Source organism: Lichenostomus cassidix, chromosome 6 (genome assembly GCF_008360975.1).
Source record: "Lichenostomus cassidix isolate B80296 chromosome 6, HeHo_3.0, whole genome shotgun sequence".
NCBI classification, from domain to species: Eukaryota; Metazoa; Chordata; class Aves; order Passeriformes; family Meliphagidae; genus Lichenostomus; species Lichenostomus cassidix.
The window spans coordinates 18,409,523-18,433,994 of NC_139487.1; the positions used below are offsets into that span (position 1 = coordinate 18,409,523).

Sequence of the window (24,472 nt, forward strand, 5' to 3'; positions counted from 1 at the left end):
TGGCCACCACTGCTGGGATGTGCACAAATGTCAACAGCAGAACTGTGCTAAAGTGCGGAATGTGAGGCACTGCCATGTGAAGTCATGGTCATGACCAGAGGCTTCTGCTCCACAGTGCACTCTCTAGGTTCCAAAGTTTTCTGTTCCCAGGATCAGTCCACACAAACCCCTCCTCATTGCCTCCTGGGTGGATTTGGTCCTTCTAGACATCACAGAGAGAGAGTCAAGACACTGGATGCAAGGGTGGCAGTGCCTGAGCTCCCTTGTCTGCCTGGACAGAACCACAAATTTCCCCAGGAGCTGAGTCCAGCAGCATAACTAGACATCGATTAAAACTGCTTGCAAGGAGCTCCCTAAACCATGTGTGCCTGTATTTATCACACAGGAGGTAAGAGCACGAGCTGTCCACCAGCCTCAAGCTGGACTTGGGCAGCACCTCCAATTACATTATTTATCTTGTATCAGTTTCCTGAGTCCTGTGGGCCCAAGCTCTGGCTTGTTTTTGTATCTTACAAACACAAGAACTGCTAAGAAAAGTGTTTTCAAAGTGGTCAAAACAATCAGTTATGTCTTTCTTGCAGTTATGCTTTCTGGGACAAGCATATAAACAGATGCCACCAAGTCAGCCGAGCTCAGAAGTCTGAAAGGCTTTTTATTCCATGTGGTATCATCACTGCACCAGTCCACGTTAGACAGCAGCTCAGTCTTTTGGGCCTAACTAGAGCTCTTTTCAGAGAGCTCACAATGTGCTCTTGTAAAAACAAAACTTTTTGCAAACAATTTTCCTCTTGGAGGTTTTTCCATATCCTTGACTCAAAATATTTTCTCTTTTCATTAAATGTATTTATTTTTCTCATTTTTGCCTACTTGACATTCTTGCCCCTTTTCTTAGTTCCAATCAAAACCAGTAGTGCTGAAGGATGGTAAAGAGAAACAGAAGAGATAATCTCCTAAAAAAAAAAAAAAAAAGATCCATTCAGAAAGCCAGGAAACAAAATCAACAAGGAGAGCTTTGAGTGTTCTGTTTTGCTCAGAAAATTGTCCATTCCTTTTGCCTCAAGTGCTGGACCTGATTCTTCTCCGACAGAGTGCAGCCAAGAATTACAAAGCGAGTCAACGGACAGTGGAACTGAGTTCATCTGAAAAGTAGCCAGAAAAAAAACTCGGTTTGTGTTCGGGGTGTCCATTTTTAGAAGGAAATTTGCTTAGGCAGAGGAATACCAGCATATTCAGGGTGAGTGGCTCTGTGTGTGTATGTGTTTTGGATCTTAGCACAAGGAAGGGATGTCTTGCCACCCCCAGGGGTCGAGAATAGTGCATGCATGGGGAGGACCTATTATATTATTTTTCTTCCACCTTAATGAACTCCTCTCATGTCCACCTCTGATCAGTGGAGTATGACAGAGGGTGATTGAAGGCCAGTCTCCCAGGAAATGAAGTTTGTTCACACAGCCCAAGTATGCTGGCCCTACTCCTGCCTGCCTCTGATTTATAGTACCAAAAATTCCTTCCTCTGGTAACAATAACGCTCTTAAACTCCAGACCTCTCTCCCTCACAGAACCTCCAGACAGGGCATCCTGAGCCCTGGAGAGACGGGAGGCACCCAGCAAATATATCCATCAACACAACTCAGGTTTCAAAGGAATATGAGACCCCACAGGGTTAGGCTCACAAAGGTGGAGAGGGGAGGAGTGTGGCCACCACTCCACAGCACCTCCTCCTGGGATGGGGCAGCAACAGGAATCACTGTGCCCTGGACAGGGGCAGGAGCCCAGGGGCATGCCCAATAAGCCAGATGGCACAAGCCAATGTTTCCAGGGGAAATTTAAGCCCTCTAGTTGATGCTTGATTCTGGGGCTGGGAACAAGTCTGTTCAGCGGTCTCCTAACATTGGAAGTTTCTTCCTGCAATGTCTCCTTTGGGATGGAGCTGGTGGCTTGTGTGCACTCCCAATGCTTCATCTCTCATGTTGTACTTGGTTTTGAGAGATTTGCTGTGAGTTCCATGTGTTCTGTAACACTTAAAGACAGCAGCAATGGCTAGGACTGATGGTTCTGCAGCACCATGGCTCCCCTGTGGCACTGCATGGCTCGTGCTGAGAGAGGGCATCACAGGAAAGTGCCACACTGCATCTCAGGAGCTTTGGAGCATGATGGGGCCCCGAAGTGTGGCTAGTAATGGTGTCCAGGAGTGCAAGGCATGCTGGATGGTGCTGGAGGTTTTGTATGTACTGTCTGGTGGGGCTGGTTGGTGACACAGGCTGTTGCCATGCACTGTCTGAGAGACAGAACCATCTCCCAGCCAGGGAGCCTGTAGTTAAACAGTAGGAATGATATGAGGGCATATTGTTTCCTACTTTGTTTTGTTTAGTAACATAGACAGGGAGATACAATGGAGCTATCAGGGCAGCCCCTAAGCTGGCAAGACCCATACATACACACACTCTTTTTGGAACTGGGGGTCACATGTTTGTGCTTAACGTTACTGTCAGAGTTTTGGGTCAAGGAGAGATAAAAAGAGCCCTTTTGCAAGAGGACAAAAAGTGGTTGCCAAATTGCAAGGCAAGTCCTGTAAAGAAACAAGTTCATTCTGTAACTTTTTTTTTTATCATTTACTTATTAACAGCTCTCCCTGGCTCTCACCTGAAGCTGCTGACCTGTTCCTCCTAGACAGAGCAATTAACAGGGAGACAATGATCTGCAGAGGGCAAGGAGCAGCCTGTGCTGGGGAGGGGGCGGAGGTGGGGAAGGGCTGCGGGAGGCCGAGGGTCACAGAGGATAGAGCTATTTATGGCCCTAAGAGGGAGGATCAGTAAAGGGCCATCTAGCTTGACTTGACTTCCTCTTGACCTATCACTTCTGGGAGATACTGGTGCAGCTCCCTGCCCCCATGGGCTCCAGCGTCCCCAGTGCTTGGGTACAGGGATAGACAGGTGAAGATGGTAGTGGGCACAGGAGAATGTGGTGGAGCATGTGTCAGCTCCATTAAACTTGTGAGGTGGTATTTTAAGCGCGAAGAAAGAGATCTTGCTTATGTCGAGTCTTCTCCACTGCTAGCCTGTGTAACTGCTTCTGGAAGGAGAGATGGGAAAGCTCTTCGTTCAGTCTGTTGGAAAAGCCCAGTTTCCCCTCCCAGTTTCTGCTGTGGTTATTTGGACAGAAGGTCTGTGGGACAGTAACTCTGTGTTCATGCTGGTAGGTAGCACAGAGGGCTCTGATCTCTATCTCACAGTCTGTGCTAACCACAGTGCAAGTAATTGCTTGACAAAGAGAGAGCAAGTCTGGCTCATACACTTGTATCTGACCTCCACATCTGGGCCAGCCCCTTGACGTCCTGCCATAAACACTGTTTTGGAGCACATCCTCTGTAAATTACCAGTCTTCCCATATTTGTGTCCTTCAGACCACCTTTCCTTCATTGCTGGAATGTGCTGACACTGGTCACAACTGCAGGGGGGGATTCCCAGGTGACACCTTGGCAAGAAATTAGCTAAGTCGTGTAACTGAGTGACATAAGAAGAACCCTTCTTCTAAATAACTGTCTCCAGAGAAAGGGTAAGGGCATGATATTATGTTAGATAACCATGTTAAATTGCATCTAAAAAGGACTTTGGTCATTCCTAATATATTTTTGATGAAACACGAGAAAAGGGTTAAAGGCATGATATTATGTTAGATAACCATGTTAAATTGCATCTAAAAAGGAAGTTGGTAATTCCTAATATATTTTTGATGAAACATGACCTTTTTTAAAATGAAGAACATTTTTATGGAGCAATCCTATGAGATGCCAAATGTTTTGGCCCTGATCTAGCTAGATATTTAACCATGCACTTAATTTCTTAAGCTGCTCGTGTGCTTAAATATTTTGCTGGATCGAGTCCAGAGCTCTCAGCATTCTGTCTGGTATCAAAGGACCAAGTCTGTGTTTGCAGCAGCATTGCTGAACTCAGCCTATAATGAAGTAAATCTTCACACAGAAAGAATTTTCAGTTAGTGTACTATCCAACAAAAAACTTAAATTTCCTTGTGATTTCTCTCTTAGGTGGGTGTTTTCCGACAGTATTCTAGTAGACAGGTTTTCTAGTCAGAGTATTTGTGGAACAAGGCACTTTTAAGTAAAATTTAGGGAGAGTTAATGGAAAATTATTTTGTTCTAAAAATTCCAGCATTGTCACCTAAGACCTGACTTTAAAAGGGACCAAAGACCCATTGGGGAAAGAAATGGAGTGTGTGACCATTCCATCCAGTCAAAGCTGACCAAGATAGTTGGAATCATTCACAGAAATTATTTAGAAAATAATTTAAAACAACAGATGGGGAGGAATTATCACCTGATGGCAGACAACCAGTGAGCAGAGACCAAGTTCTTGAGCAAAGTAGTTCTCTGCAGATGGCTGGGTTCAATAAGAAAGAATAAAAATGAACCTGACCATTAAAAAAAAAAAAAAAGTGAAGCAAGTAAGTGAGTTTCATTGGTCCTACTGAATGGAGTACAAAGAACAAGAAGAAAACAGCTCTAGGTGGGAAAAGGTGAGTCTGATTTGTAATCTTGTGTGTTGTAATTACGGTGTTAAATGTGCAAGTGCAAAGTGAATAGATGAGATGGCATAACTAGAAAAAATTTGTGGAAGAGAGCTGAGCAGAAACAGGCTCTGTCAAAGCCAAAAAGGATGCATGCCAACGTTGTTTCTCTTGGCATAGGTCAAAAAGCAGACTGTGTGACAAGAGAGAAATTGGAGAAGACTGAGATAATGCCCAATTAGATCATGCAGTTCACCTCCCTGGGGCCTGTGACAGGCTGGTAAGGAATTTTTTTTTTTTTTGCTGAGGAGGGAAAAAAGATGTTGTCAGAAATTTGAATTTTTTAAAATACTTTCTCCCAAAAACTTAACTCAAACCGAAACCTCGCTGAAAAATGTCCCTTCCAGCTTGATATGTTCACTTCCCTCTTCTGTCTTATAAGAAAAAGAATTCAGATACCTATTGTGAAATTGCTTAGTAAGTCCGTGCTGCAATTTCTGCTACAACAAAATTTTAGGAAGACCTAATCATGCCTTTTATTATCACTGAAATCCTTCTTAGTCACCTGAGTGACTCAGTAATCCTGAGCCCCATCGCATCAAATCATCACAGGTATGTTGTTCCGTTCCTTGTAGTGCATAGCCAGAGCAGAGCCTGACTCATCGATGCCTGGGTTAGCCCGAGCTGGGATGAGCCATTTGCCCCACAAAAATTAGTTGCTTCATTCTTGTGGCTTCTTTTCATACATGCTATGATTGCCAGGAACTCTTGCAGCTCTGGAGGGAGGATGACCATCTCCATAGTAGGTCTCACATGAATTATGAGCTTGCCTCAATTCTGAGAAGACTTTGTGGAATTATTAACATTCTCCTGGGCCCAGAAATCACAATGCTTAGGTTACCTCTAACTGAGAGTCTGACTGGCTTGCTAAATTTGGCAAGTGACTTCTGTATCTTGGCAGTTGGAGGGATGGGAGCATTATCTGAACATGTGCCGAATTTAATGTGGTGAGGCTGTACTGCACGCTGCTATCAGGACCAAGAATAAAACAGTGATTCCCCAAGCCCTGTGTTGTACCACAATATCTGCACAGGCTCTTCTGGCACCCCTATAGCCCTTTTCCTCAGTGCAATTTTCTTAGGGCTTTAAATAGTGAAGATTCCTAGTGAGTTTCATTGCCAGGAAGTTTCTCCCTTAATTTTATCCTGCTTCATTTATATTTCCTTAACTTTAGCGAGAAGTCCCGCTGTTATCCTATCATACTACCTAACTCTGGTTTTATTATCTTCTACCCAAACTTGCCAGATTTGTCTCTGTCTTTAGCAATGTTTTTAACACTCCTGGGACTGAAGTTCTGCACTGTAGTGTGCTGGTGGGGATGTAAATGCAGCTTACCAGACAGTAACAATCAGAACTATAATTTATTTTGGAAAACATGTCTATGAAGTATTTTCTTAGCATTACAATATTTCCTTTTTGCCGTGTGTAATAGGTTAAGCTGACGACACCTGCTGCAGGGAGTGCCTGGCTTACACATACATGGATCTTCCCTCAGAAGAGGAGTGATCCTGCTCTTCATCACACTCTAATGATGAGCTAATGAGTACTGGTACCAGTTGCAGTATCTACGGTTAAGATTGATGGATTTGAACCTGAGCTGGTCACATAGCAGATGCAGCTGGAGGGAAAACGCTGGGGTTTGTGACTGCATCTTCCAATAGAAAACGCTGGGGTTTGTGACTGCATCTTCCAATAGAAGGAAGCAGGAGAGGTGCAAAATCACAGCAGCATTACACTTTTGTTAGGAGGTGGTTGCAGCTGACTGACCTCTGGCTCATCCCTTCAGCTAAGTGTTGAGGAGAACTCCCAGGTGTGGGAATGGCCACCCTCTGGGATGGAGATCTTGGCCCCTCCTGCATGAGTGGTACTAGAGGGGTGGATGGCAGAGGGGGCTGCTCTGACATTTCCTCTTGCAGTGAGGAGGGAATCTTGTCCTTGCGAGGCTTTCGACAGCCAGCTCAGCCCTGTGTGACCAACAACCATCGCTCCTGCGTCCTTTCCCCTCAGGTGCTGCGTTCATTAGCTGAGGCCTTGGTTTTATGGGAACCCTCCCACCCAGCTTCCTCCTGCCTTAATGACAGGCCCATTAAAGAGAAGCCAATAAAGCCACAGTGCAAGAACAGTGTGAGGGACGGCTGCCTGCCCATCCTCTCCATGGGTGAGCCAGGTCTGAGGGCAGGAGGAGGCAGAGATACTCCTGCCTTGTGCAGAGGTGACCCCTGGGAGCAGGCAGAGGACGCAGCTTGCAGGCCAGCTTTCATGCTCCGCTTTGGGGCTCTCTTGCGTAAACTTTTCCCAGTGTGGGGTTGAGGGGTTTTTTGTGGGTTTTTTTTTCATCTCTGAGGAGGGAGGAACAAGGTCTTTTAATGAGGGGAGGATTAACAGGCCATAGGACTCTGCCCTGAAAGAGCCAGTCTGTCTGTGGGGCCGCTCAGCAGGACGCAGGGTAATTGGATTGGATCCCGAAGAGCACCTTGAATCAGTTCTGAGGCGGCCGCAGCGGGTTGCTCCAAAGGGGGCCGGGGGCCAGGGAGGAGGGGAGCGTGTGGCTCTTTAGAGTAGCCAGAGCCAAGATGGGGGATCAGCCGGCTCATTAAGGGATTAGAATGTTTGTTCTTCTCAAGACTTTTGTTGCTAAAACACTTTGCACAGCATTTTCTGGAGCCTGGGGAGCTTAAAGAGCTTGTCAGAGCCCTGCTCCTGTCCCCACACAGGAGCAGAGACGCTCTTTCCTCTGGCCCTTCTGCCAATGCTTACAGCAGCTATTACTGGCAACAGCCACTGTCTCCCAGCCCTTCCCATCTCTGGTCACAGTGCTTCTGTCTCCCATGGGGTTTGAGGTAAACGGGGAGGATGACAAACAGGGTGAAGCAAAAGATGCTCCTCAGGAGGGAGTTCTCTGACAGTGAGGGATACTCTAACATGCTTTTTCATTGGTTTTTGTTGCATGGACAAGGAAGGACTTTGCATGCTCTGTGGTTCTTTGCAACCTTTCACCTCCCCATGGGCTACATTCTTCATCTCCTGCACTTGTGGTAGCAAATTTAGGACACAAACTATTTTATTTGTGTATCTGGCCTTCATATGAATGCCGTGACTAGAAATTGTTGCATAGACTAATTTCCTAACAGCATCCTCCGAAACAGCCTTGCTGTTGACATGTAGTGCCAGAAGAGGGAAGGAATAGTGCACTGAGACTTTGCCTGAGTGCACAGCTGGCCAGGAAGCTTGGTTCTCCTCTTGACCAGAGACAGAAACTAAATCTCTAAAGTCAAAATCAAGAGGCGCTCAGGTAGCAGTGCAGGCTATTACAAAATGGCAATGGTATATGTGGATAAAGGTCAGTTGTCATCAGTTCATCCATCCTCATGGCCCACACAGAGACTTCTCATCCAACTCTCCTTTACCTGAGCTACTCTGGGCATGAACAAACCCTGTCCTGGCTGGCCAGAAGTCGAAATCCCAAGTCACTGGCAGAGCAAATGCTAGGGTTGGTGTTAGAGGGACTATGCAGTAGTGGGGTTATTCAGCATTTTAGCTTTGGGGTGAATTTGGCCTCCACTTTCAGAGAAATCTGGGGGCTGGGCAAGTGGGGTTTAATCTGTTGTGTGAGGCAGCAAATGGAAGGGAGCTCAGCAGGACTTCTTCAGCTCCCAGTCTAAACTGCACTCCCACCTCCTATCTCTGCTGAGCATGAATTTCAGCTGGGGAAGGAGGGAGGGGGGAAGAAGGAGACAGGCAGGCAGGCAGGGGAGGGGTAGGGGGAAAGAGAGTTACAGGGAAAATAAATGAGACTCCCCTATAATTAATTGTTTGAAGGGAGTGCCCCACTCGGCTGTGAATTCTGAAATGATTATTGGATTTGCAGGCAGACGGGGAACAGAACGGGTCGGGTGCACGATTAATATCTTATTGATAGCGGATTAAGAGAGCGAGATCAAATCTTTAACTGAGTGGAGATGCAGTTTATCAATTTGTCACAAAAAATGTAGCAATCAGAAGTGGAGAACATCAGGGGCGGCTTATGGATCGATTCATGTCAGTGCCTCACAGTGTGGCTTCACAAGGAGACCAGCTTCCCCCAGGTGCCCAAAGACCTGGGCGAGACTGGCTTGCTGCTGGCTATGCTGAGAAGGGTGAGCCCAGAGACATATGAGCCTCCAGCTGCAGAGGCACCACCAGGAGAGCTGCAAGCAGGCGATGTCATGCTGCACAGCCGTGCTCTGGCGTGGGGTGCAAGCAGAGCAGTGGTGCTTGGAAAGCACTGGTTTCCTGAGATGGTTTCAGTGGGAGATGTGAAGGCCCAGCCCTTAGTACGGCAGTGGATGGGCCTGCAACCAGCCAGAGCTCACTATGCTTCAGGGCGACATGAAGAACCTGCTAAACTAACTTTTCAGAGTACTTCAGGTGCAGCTGAATGGTACCAGTATTAGTGTTAGTTCATGTGCTATTTCACCATATGATGCAAAGTGGCAGGCACTGCCTGGTTACTGGCTGCGGGTTTCCCACTCCTGCTGGAGACCTCTTGTGTTGTTAACATTGGGATGTTGGTACTTCTGAATTGTGTTCACAGCTCTGCTGTCTGGGTTCTGCTGATGAGAGCTTTCTTCTGAGCAGCCTGGCATTGATGAGCATGCTGTGTTTTAGTAGTCCAGTTTGTTGACCAGCTCTTTAGCTTTGATATGCAAGTATTCATGGCTCATGCATGGAAGGTATCTGCAGCTACTGAAAGCATCTCCATAGCTGGGAAAAAAGGCAGGAACTCCACCAAAAATGCCCACCTCAGAAAAGTCCTTTCTGCATCTTGAGGGAGTTCTGTGATATGAAACCCTTTTTGCCAGGTCTGAAGAGTGTATTGGTTACTTGGGGTCTTCTGAAAAGCCTGATCTCTTAGTTGAAAATCTGGAGTTCTCAATTACAAAATAAAAATCACTTCTAGTTCATGTGGCCTTAAGCTCTTCAAAATAACTCCTAAAGGCTAAAAGCAGAAGGCAAAGGAAGAAGCGCCTAGAGTCAGACGGCTGGTAATACTTGTTTTTATTAAATCAAACTTTTGATTTGCAGCTCTCTGTTATAGATTTTTGTTGTGAATGTTTGCTTTTAGCAAACAGGGAAAACAAACCCAAGGCAAATGTTTAATGAGCACCTCTTTCTGAGCAGGCACTGTAAGCAGCTGTGATGTCTCTGCAGCAGAGCCTGGCACCAGACTTCAGTCACCAGTTGGACTCCAGCATTTTTTATTTTTTATTGCTAACGTAAAACTTCCTGCTATTCCAACAGATGGGGGATGGCCTGTGGAAGCCAGCAGCCTCCTTGGTGGGCTGTGGAGTCGACAGGAGTCTCTGATAGCAATTTCCCTTCTCTTAGGGCCTTGCAGAGCTGTTTGAGTCCCTTGGGCCTTTGCAAAAGATGTTGTGCACCTGGGTGATGCGAGTGATTGTGGAAAGGCTGTGCTGAAGGCAGCTTCTCCTGCCAGCACTGCTAGCTTTGGAGGAAATTACATTCTTGCTAGGGTTGTTGGGTTTTTGTATGAGGCCTCCTGGCTCTTTGCAGTTGTTCTTGGGGTCCTGGGGTGCAATGCAGGCCTTTGGGGCTTAGGGGGGGGGCGGGGTGTGCAGGTGAGAAAGCAGCCTCAGCTAGAAGCCCTTGCCCTTAGAAGCTGGACTTGGGGGGGGAGGGGGAGGGTGGATGGGGGGGAATGGCAAGGAGGAAAATCAAAGATGAGTTGGTTAATCCATGGCCTTGGTTTACTGCCTGCTGTTTACTCCTCTATGCTGTACTGCTTTCTCCTTACCAGCATGTCAGAGCCTCTGAAGGGCTTTGACTACTGATAGGTTTTTGGGGTGCCTGAAGATCCAGGGAGGGGTACCACACTGCTGTGAGGGCTAATAGCACCATGAGGAAGGGTCTTGGAGCTGATGAATCCTTGATCTTGACAGCACATCCAGATAAATCAGGTGATGTGGTTTGTTCTGTGTTGCCATCAGGACAAAATTTTCTGCGTCAGCCTGGTTTAACTGGTATGTGTTGGCTTAGTGAAACCACTGCATACTCACTGCAAGGATGTGAGAGATCTTGGGGTCTGCTAGGGCACAGATCCCAGAAGTGAAGGGAAAGACAAAGTATCACAGAGAAGTGCAGGTGTGCACTGAGATGCTCTCTGTCCCAGCTGGTTCGTGATGAGGACCATAGGTGCAAAAGCTGTTGGCCATCACATTTGGGCTTGCGTGTGGAGTCAAGGGGGACAGGGATGGGGAAGAATTAGTGCCACGGCCCCTGGCCTCAGTCTTCATCTGTGACCTTCCTCTCCCCTGCCTCTTTCACTGATCCTACCATTGTCACTGAGGTCTCATATAGCTGGTGGCCTTCTTTCCTCTTTTTATAGAAACCACTTTTGTACATTTAATAGAGTGGCCTCTGCTAAGGCTTGAGTTGGATATTGCTCAAACCCAGGGGGAAGAGAGCAGAGCTATGGTGGACTCTTACTTTGCCAGCAGTAGCCTTCTAATGTGTGGCTGCTGCACTACGTCTCCTGCAACCATGAGCTTCACTGTGCTGACTATCCCGAAATGGGAGCATGTGGGGCATCACAGCCATGGATGCCTCACAGTGGAGCCTTGGGGAGTCTGTAGAAAGCAAAGCACGTGTGGCATGGTTAAAAAAAACAAAACAAAACAGTGAATGTGTAGCAAGAAACGGTTTGAAGAGGAGACAGTGCTGAAGATGTGCTGAATGTGTGGGCAGGGAAGGAGAAGAGGCAACAGATAGGGAGGGGGTCTTGAGATGACACTTCACTGGTCTTTCTGCCCACTATTGTGCAAACATGTTGAAATCTATAGAGAGCCTTTGTTTTGGAAAGAGCCCTGAATTAATTGCGATGTACGGCTGCCCTTAGACAAGTTCTGGGCCTCTTGTTCATTTCTCTCCACGGCCTGTCACAGCACCACCTTGGCAGCGCCCTCCACCCCCGGGCCGGCACCTTCTCCGAGCCCCGCTCCAGGGGTGCCCTGCACAGGGGGTGCCACGGGGCTGGCACCTGCACCCGGCCTCCCTCCGCCACGTCCCAGCCGAGGCTGCGGGATGGACGGGGGCACGGTGACGCTCCCCAAGGCCCCTCGTGGCGGTCATATGAGCGCTGTGGCCTTTCCCGGCACCGGGCTCGGGGGGCTAATTAGCGCATTCAGGGGCGCTGCTGGAGTGGAAAGGCGCTCGTCTGGCGGCGGGGGCCGCGAGGTGACCTGGGGGGCTGGCGCTCCCCTCTCTCCTCCTCCAGGCCACCGGCCGGGGCTGCCCTGGGCCGTGCGGGGCGCGGGAGGTGCGGGCGGCAAGGGCCTCGGCGGCCGGGTCAGGCGGCGCTCCGGCCGGGGCTCTGCGCTGCGCTGCGCTGCGCTGCGCCGGCGGGCGAGGGGCGCCGCGGGGCCTTCCCGGGCTCCTTTCAGTCCCGGCCGGTTCTGCTCCACAGACCCTCCCTTTGTCCGCCCTCTGAATGGAGCCGTGCCTGCCCGCGGCCCCGCTTCTAATTAGGGCTTCCGCTGCCCCGCCGCCGCCGCCCGGACCCGGCTGCCGCTCCCCCCGCCGCTTCTAAACCCACGGGCACAACTCTGCGCTCGCTGTCGCTCGGCCTGGCCGCCGGCCGGGGCGGGAGGAAGGCGAGGGGAAGCCAGGCGGAGCGCCGGCAGGCCGGCACGTCCGGATGCCCGCTGCAGGAGCCGGCACGGAGCCGTCCTGCCGCTGCCGCCCGGGGCCGAGCGGCCACAGCCCCACTGGCCCGCGGGTCAGGGTTCCTCCGGGGACCCCCTGGGCACCGCTCGGCCCCGCGGGCTCTGCCATGGGTACATCTGGGGTTAGCCTATGAAACGGGGCCGAAATGTGATTTTTTTTTTGTGAAATCTGAATGGTACTTTTCGTGACAGAAGTTCTCGGGTAGACCTTACTGGAAAACACTTTCACATTTGTGGGGCAAACGCAAGGAAGCCCTGGGATGTTGAGATTTCTATCATTGCTTTGGACTGCATGGTGGTACTTGATCGCAATTCAGGAGTTGATGGGCAGCCAGGATTTTCACAGTTACAGCCTCCACACTTTTCTAGACTTTAGGTATGTTTGTACCCAAGGCAAAGATTTGCATCTTTTTCTACACAAAACACGTTTTTATGTCCCACAAAGAAGCATCTTCAAGAGACTTGAATGTGTGTGAGTAGTCTCTTATGGGGAGCAGTGATTCGCTGTTTATGCAGATAAACTCAGGGAAGGAAAACGTCTCCAGGCAGGATTTTCAGATCCATCCCTGACTGGATCACATCTTGTTGGCTCTTCCTTGGGATGCTTGATCCAGAAGCCTCCCATTGACTTTTGCTTGTCACTTCTGCCATTCAGTCTCTTACTTTTTTTAGGGGTGACCTTTCATTTGGATGAAATGCAGTTGTGTCCCCTCAGAAGCAACAGCTCATACCTCAGTAACAGGGACCCTGTTACACTTTGTCCCTGTGCTGTCCCCGTGCATGGGGCCACCGAGCCTCAGGGCTCTGGAGAGTGATGCCCTGCATGGATCTTTTGTTCTGCATCCTCTCCTAAGGGTGGGCAGAGAAGAGCTTGGATGTGATGGAGTCCTCACACCAATTGCTGCCCCATCTGCTGCTGGATGGGTTTCTGGGTGACTGTGGAGAGTCTGGAGGATTAAAACCTCTCCAGAGATGGTTAGGGAATGGAGACATGTTCCTCTTTGTGTCACAGTTCCCCCTGTCCTTTCCTCTATCAGGAGCTGTGGGCGGGTGGGGGTCACAGCTCAGCCATCCACCACGAGTGCTGGGTCTGTGGCTCCAGCTGCAGGAGCCCCCCAGCCACCTCCTCCCCAGCATGAGGCAGCCCAGGACCACCATGGTGCCAGCAGCACTTGGTGAGGACAGCACGGCTGCTTCCCGGGCTGCCCATACCTGCGCAGCCGAGCCCGGCTGCGGCCAGCCCTGCGCCAGCTGGGTTTGCGCCATGGCGGCACGACCCGGCAGGCCGGAGCTGAGCAGATGCTGAGGTGTGAGCCAGGGTGGGTGGTACAGTTTGGATGTTTCTACCTCATCTGATACAATCAGCATTGCTGTGCACATGTGAGGAAAGTTGTTCGATAGGAATGACCCATGATGCTGGGTTAATTCTGTTTACAAAAGAATAAATATTATAGCAGTGTCTTATAAAAGAGAATCAATAGCTTCCCTTTGCTGGGTGATCCCTTCATGTCTTCGAAAATCGATTCCCCCCTCCGTTCCCCTCCTCCTTGCTGCACAGCTATCTGTTTTTCGGGGTGACGGGGGGGTCAGGCGATTATTGAAGTATATGTGAATTTACAATATTAACGACTCACGACGGTGTGTCCGCAGGTTCACGGTGAATTAATTATCTGTTTAAGAAGCCATGAAGAAATCAATCAATGAAAATTTCTCACTCTTTTGAGAGTGAGGGAGCTTGTCAATTTTTTTTTAAACATGCGCCACATTTAAAGGAGCAGTACAGGTTTTCTTTTTAACATCGGAGGGGGGCCAGGAGGAAGCTGGTTTGGGGTTGTTCAGGTTTGTGCAGTGCTGGCGGGAGCAGCAGACTCCTTTGCTGGTCTCCTCAAAGGGCAGAAGACACTAAGGATACATCCTGAAGTGGTTTTGTCCTAGAGTTAAGCCAGTGGTGGCCTTCTCTGGAGGGAAAGCCATGGTGTTACAGACATTGGTGTCACAGACCATCACTGTTTTGGTGGGTAGAGAGGTCTGTCACACACATGACCTTCTCCCAGCTCACCGGGTCAGCTGTCCCTCTCCTGGAGAGCCATCTGCCATTGCTGAGGTGGCTGAGGGCAACATGTGGCTGGGCTTCAGCTGCTGCAGCCTGGGGAAACAGGGAGCAGCAAACAAAGAAGAGCAGCTGAAAGCAGTGATATCTCAAATCACCTCAAGGTGTGCTGGAAGAAGTCTGGCAGAGTGCTTCATGTCTCAGCCTTCAGCATTGACTGCCGTGTCTTAAACTTGGTACAAGGCACTGGTGAGGGTGCAGCCATGAGGCATAAGCTTGGCACTCCTGGACGCCGCCCCTCCGGGCCTCTATGCAGAGGCGAAGTCAGGAAACTCTGGGTAGCAAATGGCCCAAGACTGCTTGTTTCTCTCCTGGTGCTGAAGCTACAGCCAAGGGAAGGACCCATTTATTCATACAGACTTGATAACTAGTTGCATCACATCTCCAGGGGTCTTGGAATCCAAGGCATCAGGAGGACATAGTGATGGCAATGTGTACTGTCTACAGGGTCTGGCTGAGGTCTTTATGTCACCTTGATGACATCTCTGTGTTTGGATAGAGTTTGATGGTATTTGGATACTGGATGTGAGTGTTTTCAGTGCATTTCAGGATTTGGCAAGCAAAATACGTAGACTTGATGCTGGTTGAAAAGCTGGCAGGAGAAGATGGCTCTCAGAACTGCTCAGAGGGTGAAGGGGTCTGTGTAATTCCTTATGCCTGTCCTGACCCTCCTAAAATCTGCCCCATCTCACCTCTGTTGTGTTTGTGGAGGGTGTAATTTTTTGGCACTTGTGCAATGACTGATATCCCAGTTACAAGGGAACAATTGAGGCAGGGAGAGACAAGGATAGTGAAAGGAGGATACTGAAAGGAGGAGGGGGCATGAGGGATGTAGAATCTTTGACAGAAATGAATTGGACACTACCGCTTTCTCTCATCCCTAATCTCGAAACAGGCAGCAAGGCTGGGACATTGCAGAGAGAAAGCTACAGTGTGTGGGTAGTGGGAGACAGAGGGAAGAGTGTGGGGATGGCAGGCAGCTGAAGACCCTGATAAAAAGACTGGAAGAGGGGAGGGAGCAGGGACAACCTCTGAGTCTGCTTCTGCTCTCGCAAGCCCAGGCAGACATGGCCCCTTCCCAGCCCCATAATGCTACTGGCCTGTGCCGAGAGGAGTCCCCGCCAAGCACACCCATTGCTGTAACCAGAACGGAGAGAAGAGCCCATATTGACACAGGAGCATCTGTGTCAGTAATTGTCATGCAGCCTGGCAAATTGCTTCAATGTGCCATCCCCTTCAGCCGCACAGCTCAGCGGTGGCAACAGGCCTGGGGGGCTGTGCTGCTGCCAGAGAGACAGGAAGAGGCCTGCAGCTGGTGGAAGGGGTCAGGACCCACAGGGACCTCCTGGCCCAGGTCCCTGTGTCTTGACATAGTCTTGCCTGATGGCTGCTTGGCAGCTGCTCTGGCTGCAGTGCTCTTACTCAGCTTCATCAACCTCCATGGAATATTCCCAATTCAGATGACAATGAGAGAGGGGGGTGGAATTCTTGTCAGCCTTTAGGCTGCCATTTATACCAACCAAAAGAAGCTTGAGAGAAGGTCATGCTCTCCGTCCCTCCCAGCTCTTACTTGGCTGCTGAGAATAGGGAATCCTCACCTATTTACTGCAGAAAAGTACCCAGCTTTTCTCCTGTCCTTATATGCAGCTGCTTTCTGAGTCTAGACAAAGCCAAAACAGAAACAAAAGGTGAGGTTTCCCTGAAAAATTAGGTACTCAGTTGGAGGCTGCACAAACCACAGCTTTCAAGATGATGTCACAAATTGGAGCCATTCAGTGCCCTCTGAAGTCTCCAGGTTGACCAGAGGTGCCTGTTTCCATTCCCTTCTGCTCTTTTTCAATAATCTCTAGTTCTATATTCCTGTTCTTTTTAATGGCACTGCAGTTCCAGCAGAGAACATTGAATTTGCCTACACGAATCCAGGCATACAATTTTGACAGACAACTCCAGGCCTAATCATGAAATTCTGAGATAAGCAAGGTATACAGAATTTGGTTTTGAGTGGGACACCCTTTGAAAGAGGCAGTTATTTGTAAAATATTATGATTAAAGCCAGCCTCCTGATCTGTTGCCACTGGACACATGCTTCTTCACCTAATAGACGTTCTGCCCCTCTTACACCCCAAGTTCTTCAGTGATGAGCGAACCAGCCAACAATGTAAAAAACAAACCCCAAGCCCAAGCGTATTTAATGCTAATGATTTTACCAGCACTCCTTTAATGGCTATGGGTTTTGCCTATCTATTGGAAAATAACTCTGAGATGAAGAGTCTACAGTCTGTCTTCCAGAGGAAACGGCATTACTGGTCAGAGTTGCTCCCAAGGCATGATGTAATGTAGGACTGGAAGGTCTCCTGGGCTTTCCCAAGACAGTGTAGTTATTAGCATTGTGATAGGGGAAGTGGGTACAGCCATCCACTCTGGAGCCTGCAGAGAGTTAAGCAGAGTGTTGATGCCTTTCCACTCTGGGTCAGCACTGGTCCAGTGCTTTGATTTTGTGCAGGTGCGTCTCTAGCCCTGGCACAATCAGCATGGGGATTTTGAATGTCTGGGTCTCTCCACTGCTCACAGTTGGATATTATGTCCCAGATGCCAAATGGATGGAAGTAAAGGGATCCATGTATTTCAACTCATTTGGCTACTGAGACCAGTATATTTCATTTCTCTGCAGACTTCCCAAGGAACCACATAATAGCTTGCTAATGGGGCAGTTGTGTCCCATGTTAGCTTGTCTGTATTAGAGAGGCAGATAAAATGACTTCTTAAATACAGGAATTTCCAGGTGTTTTCCAGTATCTACACAAGCAAATCAACTGTCTAAGATAGTCCTGTTCACTCTTGGAGAGTGCCTGATTCTTATGGTGCTGTGCTATGAAAAACAAATGGATATCACATGCACAAGGCGGGGGGGGATCCCTGTGAGAGGTAGGCAATGTGTCAGATGAATCACACTTTGTCCTAGGTTTACTGGGAAGGAAAGCTCCAGCTGCCCTTTTGCCACATTCCTGGCGGGTCAGAAATGCCATGGGAGCAATCAATGGAAAAGCCAAGCACCACAGCTGTAGCATTGATTGAGAAGACCTGAATCAAAGGAGGAACATCATGGTTCAAAGCAAGGCTTCTGTGTTTCATATTACTGGACAATAATATTATGCAGAAGGGACAGAAAAGCTAAGAGGGTTAGATACTAATACACTGCTAGAAAATAGAACCAACTGTTCTCATGGAATATATTTATGTCCCTCACATTCCAACTACTGCCAGAGTAAGTACCTAATGGAATAGCTGGGGAATTGATAAACTTGTCCAGTGTGTGAGTATCTGCTACAGGGCAGATGTTCATTTTGAGGCCTACAATAGGCTTGTGTTACAAGAAAAATGTTTTTTTGCAAATGCTTCAGAGCCGAAAGACTTTCCAAATGGAATGTCTCCTTCTGAGATCTTATTTCTGCCACTTCCTTTCCTGCTAGAGACAAACTTCCATGTATTTTACTCCTAAAGTCCAGGTAATAGCTAGGAGGTTCCAATCAAAGTTACATCCATTGTTAGTCCATTCAGATACAAGCCCATATGGGGACATGTCTGCCCTACAGAAGAGCCCAACCAGGGGTCTGCAAGGAGAGAGGTTCGGCCTGTGCCAGCTTTCTATGTCTGGGCACATTCTTCCTGGGCTACGCATGAACAAATAAGCCATGCCTCTTGAATCCAGCCAGCTCCGACCTCTCCTGCATACTGCCATGCTTCAGAGCTCAGTTCTGAGTGTACCTGCCAGCACAGGCACACCCAGAGAGAGACAGTGCCTTCTGTCAACTGCTGATGCTCAGTGGAGAGAGTTGGCCAAGGACACATAGGAAGGAAGAGTGAGGGCTTGAATCTGGATCCCAACCAAGCACACTCTGTTTGTGACTGAAAGCTTGAACAACAACAACAAAAAGGTTGTTTTTTTTACCAGAGAAAGCTCTGTCACTGCAGACTTGCTGTGGCCTTTCTGGCCTGTTGGAAGGGGATGTTCTGCCAGGGAGCCAGCCTGACTCCTTCAGTTCTGCATGAGGCAAGGAAGGAAAGTCTACTTCAGCCTCTGAGCTGGTGCTCTGCAGCAAATGCAGTCTCAGCTATACTGGCTGATTCTTCCCTGGGAAATCTTCCAGACCCACACCTAAAGGAGGAGTTTCCAGAACAGAACTTGCAACTGTTTAGCTGGTGGTAAGAACTTGGCCTCTGCAATGAACCAAGGCATCAAGGGGCATTACAAGGCATCCAGTGAATTACTTACATGTGTTTTGATCTCAAATTGCTCCTACATCAGCTAGCATTCCTACCAGCAAGAATCTATGTTTTTGTCTTGTAATACTTAAATCCCAAAGGCTGGATTCCTCTCTTGACTGTACCAATCAGAGTGAAAATCACCTGCAAGAAAGATCTTCCAGAATCACATCTGAGTGATGAAGGTCAAAATTGTTAAGCCTCATCACTGCTTGTGAAACCCTCTGCAACCCTGCAGCCATTCTGAATGGCTGTGCAAGGGCCAAGCAGAGGGATAACAGGTTGTGCAAAATTCAAGTCCCTCTGCTGTGAGATGCAAGGAAGTCAGTACCTGCAGGGGTGGCCTGCTCAGCATGTGAGATGCTGCAGCCTGTGGTGTCTTTGCAAAGAGAGGTTGCATCTTTGTATTAAATCAAACTCTATCACTGATCACTGGGGGAAAATTGAACGGGTTTGGCTTCCTCAGTGTAGCTGCAGGAGCAATCTTAATGGGATAGTTGCTGTGTCCCTCACTAGGGAAAGGGTTGGTCATTTTCTCTCCCCCCACCCATCTCAGGTTTCTCATCATCTTGCCCCCTCAATCTGTCAGTAGTGCCTGGAAGAGAAGGCTTTGCAGCTTCATGCTAACCAGGTGTCCCGAGCTGGAGAATCAGGGGCTGGCAGTCTCACATTGTCACTCCCTGTGGGCCTTTGGGAAACCTGTGTGAGTGTACGAGTGAGGCACACGTGTCCCAGGAAGGGGCATTGTGTATACACTTCTCCATTCATAGTGGCTTAGCTCAAGTGCCCCCCTCCCTCTCCAAAGCATCCCTGACACTCTAGGTGAATATTTGAAAGACAGGATCGGGGCTTTGGTTCGAGAGCCTCTTTGTACAGTGCTAACTGGTTTCAGGGCTGTAATTATCTCTCCAAGAGAAGCTGTAAATTGGATTAAGGCACTGAGTTGCAGCTGAGTGAGCTCCCTCCATTGCCCCACCTGGTGGGCTGCTGAGCGATAACAAAAAATGCCGAGAAATCGGATTTGGATTCTGCTTCACACTCATGGCTTCCTTCTGGAAAAAATGAAATTTTTCCGGCAGAAAGGGCTGGCATGGGTTTGCTGGCAGTATCAGTCCTGGGTTCGTATCATCTGCTGGCACTCTTCCGGAAACGCGATCCCCTCCGTTATCAGAGAGAAATAAATAAATAAACAGCAAGAGATGTTTTGGCAAGGAAGGAGGAATCGCACCAAGAGGCGTGTGCATACGCGCACACACACTCACCTCGGCACCGTGTCTTCACAGCCCAAGCTGTCTGTTGCAAGCAGAGGTGGCAGCACAAGCACAGGGAGATTTTTTTTACAATTTTTTAAAAATTCCTGTCCTCTGGGATAAAAGAAGACCCCATTTTTGACAGCTTATGTTCAAGGCATAGAGCACTTGGGCCTTGTATTGCTCATAGTGCAAATCACCATCCCCCCTTCACAGGGGTTCCTCCAGGATCTCTCCCCATGCCCTTGAATAAAGTGCTGTTCCTTCCCCATGTGTGCTTTCAGCCCAATACAGGATGCACCAAAACTTACATGGAGAGGCAGTACGAGTTCCATGGCTAATTGCAGCATCTTATCCAGGACAGACTAACATCAGGCTCACAGGACTTGATCCTCCCCTTTTGACATAGAAGAAGCTTCATAGCTGGGCTCCTTTTTATACGGAGGTGTGCATTTCCCTTTGGAGATGGAGGAGCACTGTACTGCAGCTACCTTTGGGGCAGGGGTCAGTAGGAAATGCAGCAGGAATGGGCAGTAGCAATGAAGGCCCTTGAGTGAAACCATCAGGTTACACTCTGAGCTTGTGGGACCCATGCAAACTAACATGGCTGACACGACTCCATTTCCAAGGTTTATGATGGAGCATTTCTGTCCATGGAAAAACCAGGTTCACTTTGGTTTGGACATAGTCTAAGGCACTGCCTTTTCTACATAAGTATAGATTCCAGGACCATCTTTTAAGGTGAGGCCAATCCCTAATTTGTCCATAATCAGATTTATTCTGTCTTTTATATCTATCGAAGGGAGCTTATGTCTGCCTGCATTCTTTTGCACACTGGTGTCTGCAGGATTTCCTCTGGCTCCTGGGCAGCTCCAAACAAGAAGCAGCTTCCAACCCCTTCTGGCCACAGGGGACCCTGGGGAAGGCGTCCCTTGTGTCTGTGGCAGTGTCACCTGTCTCTGATTGCATCTCCGGCTGCCTCTGCCCATCAGCTGCTCCTGCCAGCTGGCAAGGAAGCACCTCTGGCAGGGACTGCCAAGGGCTGCCCCAGGCTGCATGGCTGCTGAGGGAGGAGGGGTGCCTCTGACAGGAGACACTCCAAAAGACCTAAAGACGAGTTACAAGCCAGGGGAAGGGAGCACCCAGTCAACTGGCACCTGCCATATGAACTATGAGACCGGTAATCCACTGTATGGCTCCACTGTGTCAGCCAAACCATTCAGATGCTGTGGAAATGTTCTCCAAACTGCCGCCTCATAAAGCTTCTAACCCCTTGTGTCCCCAGATGTCCAGGTCTTGGCTGAGTCCCTGTAATTCCTCTCATCCTGCAGTCTGAGGGCAGACACTGCACCATGTCAGTGTGGGCTGATGCACACTGGGGAGGGCAGCCCTGGCCCCGAGGCTGAAGCAAAGCCACCCTGGACCTGTGCAGAGGAGGCCTTCTGCAGCCTTGCTCCTCATCACAGCTGGTTCTTGCCTTATGCTCCCTTCCTCTGGTCCTGATGTCACACGACAATGCGGCACCACAGCACTGTGCCTAGAACAGCCTGTCGGTCTCTCTTCTTTCTCCCCAACCACCAAGAAACCTATTTTCTCCTCTGCTGAGTTCTTAGAAAGTGAAAGAAATGTCCCAGGGCTCAGCACTCGCAACTGAGTTCAACTCGGATGTATGCCCTGAAAACAGAAAGGCCACATCCCTTATCAGGACCCAGGTCTCCCGAGGATACTTGTAGCCACACTTTCAAAATGTCCCAGCAATTGCCATATATCCTAAAAATTCCCCCCAAATCACGATGGGGTAGTGAGCAATTTCCTGCTGGAAATTCTGCCTTCCTTTGGGTGCCATCTAATGCTGATCTTTATGTTTCTGTCAGCTTAACTTATTATTTGGTATTCAATTTGGCAATAAAATTTTTATATACCAGGCACTATGTATTACAGATACACAGATAGATACATGTTTATGTGTGTGCGTTCTTGTAAATTATAATAAGAATTTTGTTGTTTTGTTCATCAGGCTAAGCTCCATTTTTCACAACTATAAAGCTTCTGTAAATCCTAACATGGAGACAACAGATACCTCTATTCTTATCACTGTTAAAACTTCTTCAGTAATAATGTTTTGGTTTCTTTTGCATTTAAATATTTAAAGACATTAGTATGAGAGCTGTATGTTTAACTCAAATTCTTCCAAAGAAGGACTGAATGTTTATAAATTATATTTTTATTTCATCAGTCATGGACTTTACCATTCCTGAACAGATAAGGATTTAGGCATGCGCTAGGAGTTCAGGACATACTTGCGTGCTGGGTACTTAATGAGGAATTTTAATTGCAGAGTACCACTGGTAAGTGAGATGCTGAATTTTTCCCTAGAAGTGAGTATAGTTCAGTGATGAGATTTAGGTGGTCCTTCAATGCATTTTGCCAACCTCTTCTAGAGTCCCTGAGGTCATGAAGTTTGCATGGCTATACTGATGATCCCTTCTTGATTACTCTCCCTAGGAGACTGTTACATGTCCTCTATATAGTTTTGGAAATGATCTTTATTTTATACCTAGAATGTTGTCTTTGCAAGCATTTTCCCTCACCGTTTGGATCTGTGTGTCTTTCATACCTTTTACTGTGTGTTTTATTGTCCTTGCCATTTTAAAAGCAGGAACATGATTTATAGATGAAATTAATGAGCAAATCACCTGATGGTGAACTGATCCTGGATGTCACAGTGCTTTATACCTGGTGCTGGTGCAAACAGAACGCAGATATCTGGGCTGTTCCAGTTCACAGTCCTCCAAATGATATGGCCTTGGGCTCAGTACAGCTAAGGCTCTTGCTTCTGCATGTTTTCCTTTCTGCCAGACACAGGACTGCATGATTCTGGTAACATCTTATTTTCTGCTCATCAGGCTGCATTTGGGTTTGTGACTACAATTAAAAGCATCAGGCTCAATCCCTCTGCAGTTTAACGACCCTGAAGTCAGCAGAGTTGCTCCAGTGATGAATTTGGCCTGAAAGCTTCTGTTCCAGTTTTAGTTGGCTGCCCATAAACCCAGGCCTAAGGTATGTCTTGGGTGGATTTGTATTTATTTTTGAGAATGAGAAGACAGCCAAAGAGTTAGACACCTTTCACATTCAATGTAAATCATTAAAGGCTGCAGGGTCTTCTGCATGGAAATAGGTTTATTTACTTCTGTCATTCTAGCAGGTTGTTTTTGTCTCCCCATGACTCTCTTACTTCGCATACAGCATATAGGACACGGCAGGTAGGATGCCTCAATTGTACCAGTGCCTAACAGGATGACTTTGGCAGAGCCTTTTAATCTCTCTTTCCTTGAGTCCAGCTGCTGTTTCTCTGAGCTGTGTTGTTAAAGTGCAGCTTCCTTTTCATGCCCCAGACACCTGTAAAGAGCCAAGTGAAAACCTCCCAAGATTTCTGTTAGAGCAGTATAGGTAGTTTCTGCACCCAAAAGCTTGTAAATTAAATAGCCAGGAGGGACAAGTGTGGGGACTGAATGAGCCAGCAGTCCAGCTTTTAGATGGAGAATTACATGTTCCCCAGAGTGGATTCTGTTTTCCTGCAGTTTCAGCCTCTCTGGTTCTTCTTTCCCACGTAGTAAATTTCTCACAAACACCTGCTCTTCTCTTTGCTATAATTTAATGTCTTTTTTTTTCCTCCCCAACAAAATTCAGGTTTTTTCTTGATCTTAAAGCAAGCAAACAGGAAAAGCTGTTGGAAGGAAAATGAGTCCTATCACTACTCAGAGATGTGCACCATTCTCCTCTTGCCCCTGCTTGGCATTGCAGAGTGGTTGGGCTCAGGACTCATCCATCCTCATGGAGTTCCGCAGGGACACAGGACTGTCCCTTAGTGGGAGATGTGGGCGTGGATTCCAGGATGGCCCTCAAGCGTGTTTGCCGGGAATTCCTAGAGAGCAAGAAAGGCTAACACAAATGGGGCTGAAGGGATGTGGAAGGGAGAGAAATGGTGGATGGGCAGGATTCCCATTTTGGCTTTATCAGTATAAGAAATTTTAACTGTAGCAGCAGGGTAAACACAGTACATTTCCCTCAAGCATTTACAGTGATACAAATAGGCGTTTTAACAGTTTAACTTTATTCTCTTGTAGGCATGAAATTAAGCTACACAGGTATTAGGTACACAGATACCAATATAACTGTGCTTACAGTCTGAAGGGTTTATACTGATTTAGCCACAGGGGTTTTTAAAGCAGATTAAAGAAGTTAAAAGATGGTATTTAAACCATCACTAGTAATGTACATCATTTCCTAGCTGCAGTCTTTCTTTTATCCAGGTACACATTTTCTGTACTGAAATGCATACATGCACATGAGTTTTTGCATCCAAGCATGCTAATTGTCCTCTTTCTTTCCCCCATTTTGTTCTTTTAAACAAGTGAAAAGTGTGTGCATCTGTTTAATTTTGTTCTTCCCTTCTTTATAATTTGAAGTTGCTTTTCTAGCTTCAGAGAACTACATGGATGACAAAAGGAAGGAAAATAAAGATTTGCTATTGCTCTTCTTTT

At 47.9% G+C, this 24,472-nt stretch overlaps 1 long non-coding RNA gene across 1 annotated transcript in view; it reads left to right on the forward strand.

Moving 5' to 3' along the window:
- Positions 1-4,424: 4,424 nt before the first annotated feature.
- Positions 4,425-24,472, forward strand: part of LOC146435400 (uncharacterized) — a 43,252-nt gene continuing 23,204 nt past the window's right edge. The window contains exons 1-2 of the long non-coding RNA XR_014853217.1: positions 4,425-4,804; positions 6,017-6,154. This is a non-coding gene — a long non-coding RNA (uncharacterized LOC146435400). The remainder of the gene's footprint in view (positions 4,805-6,016; positions 6,155-24,472) is intronic.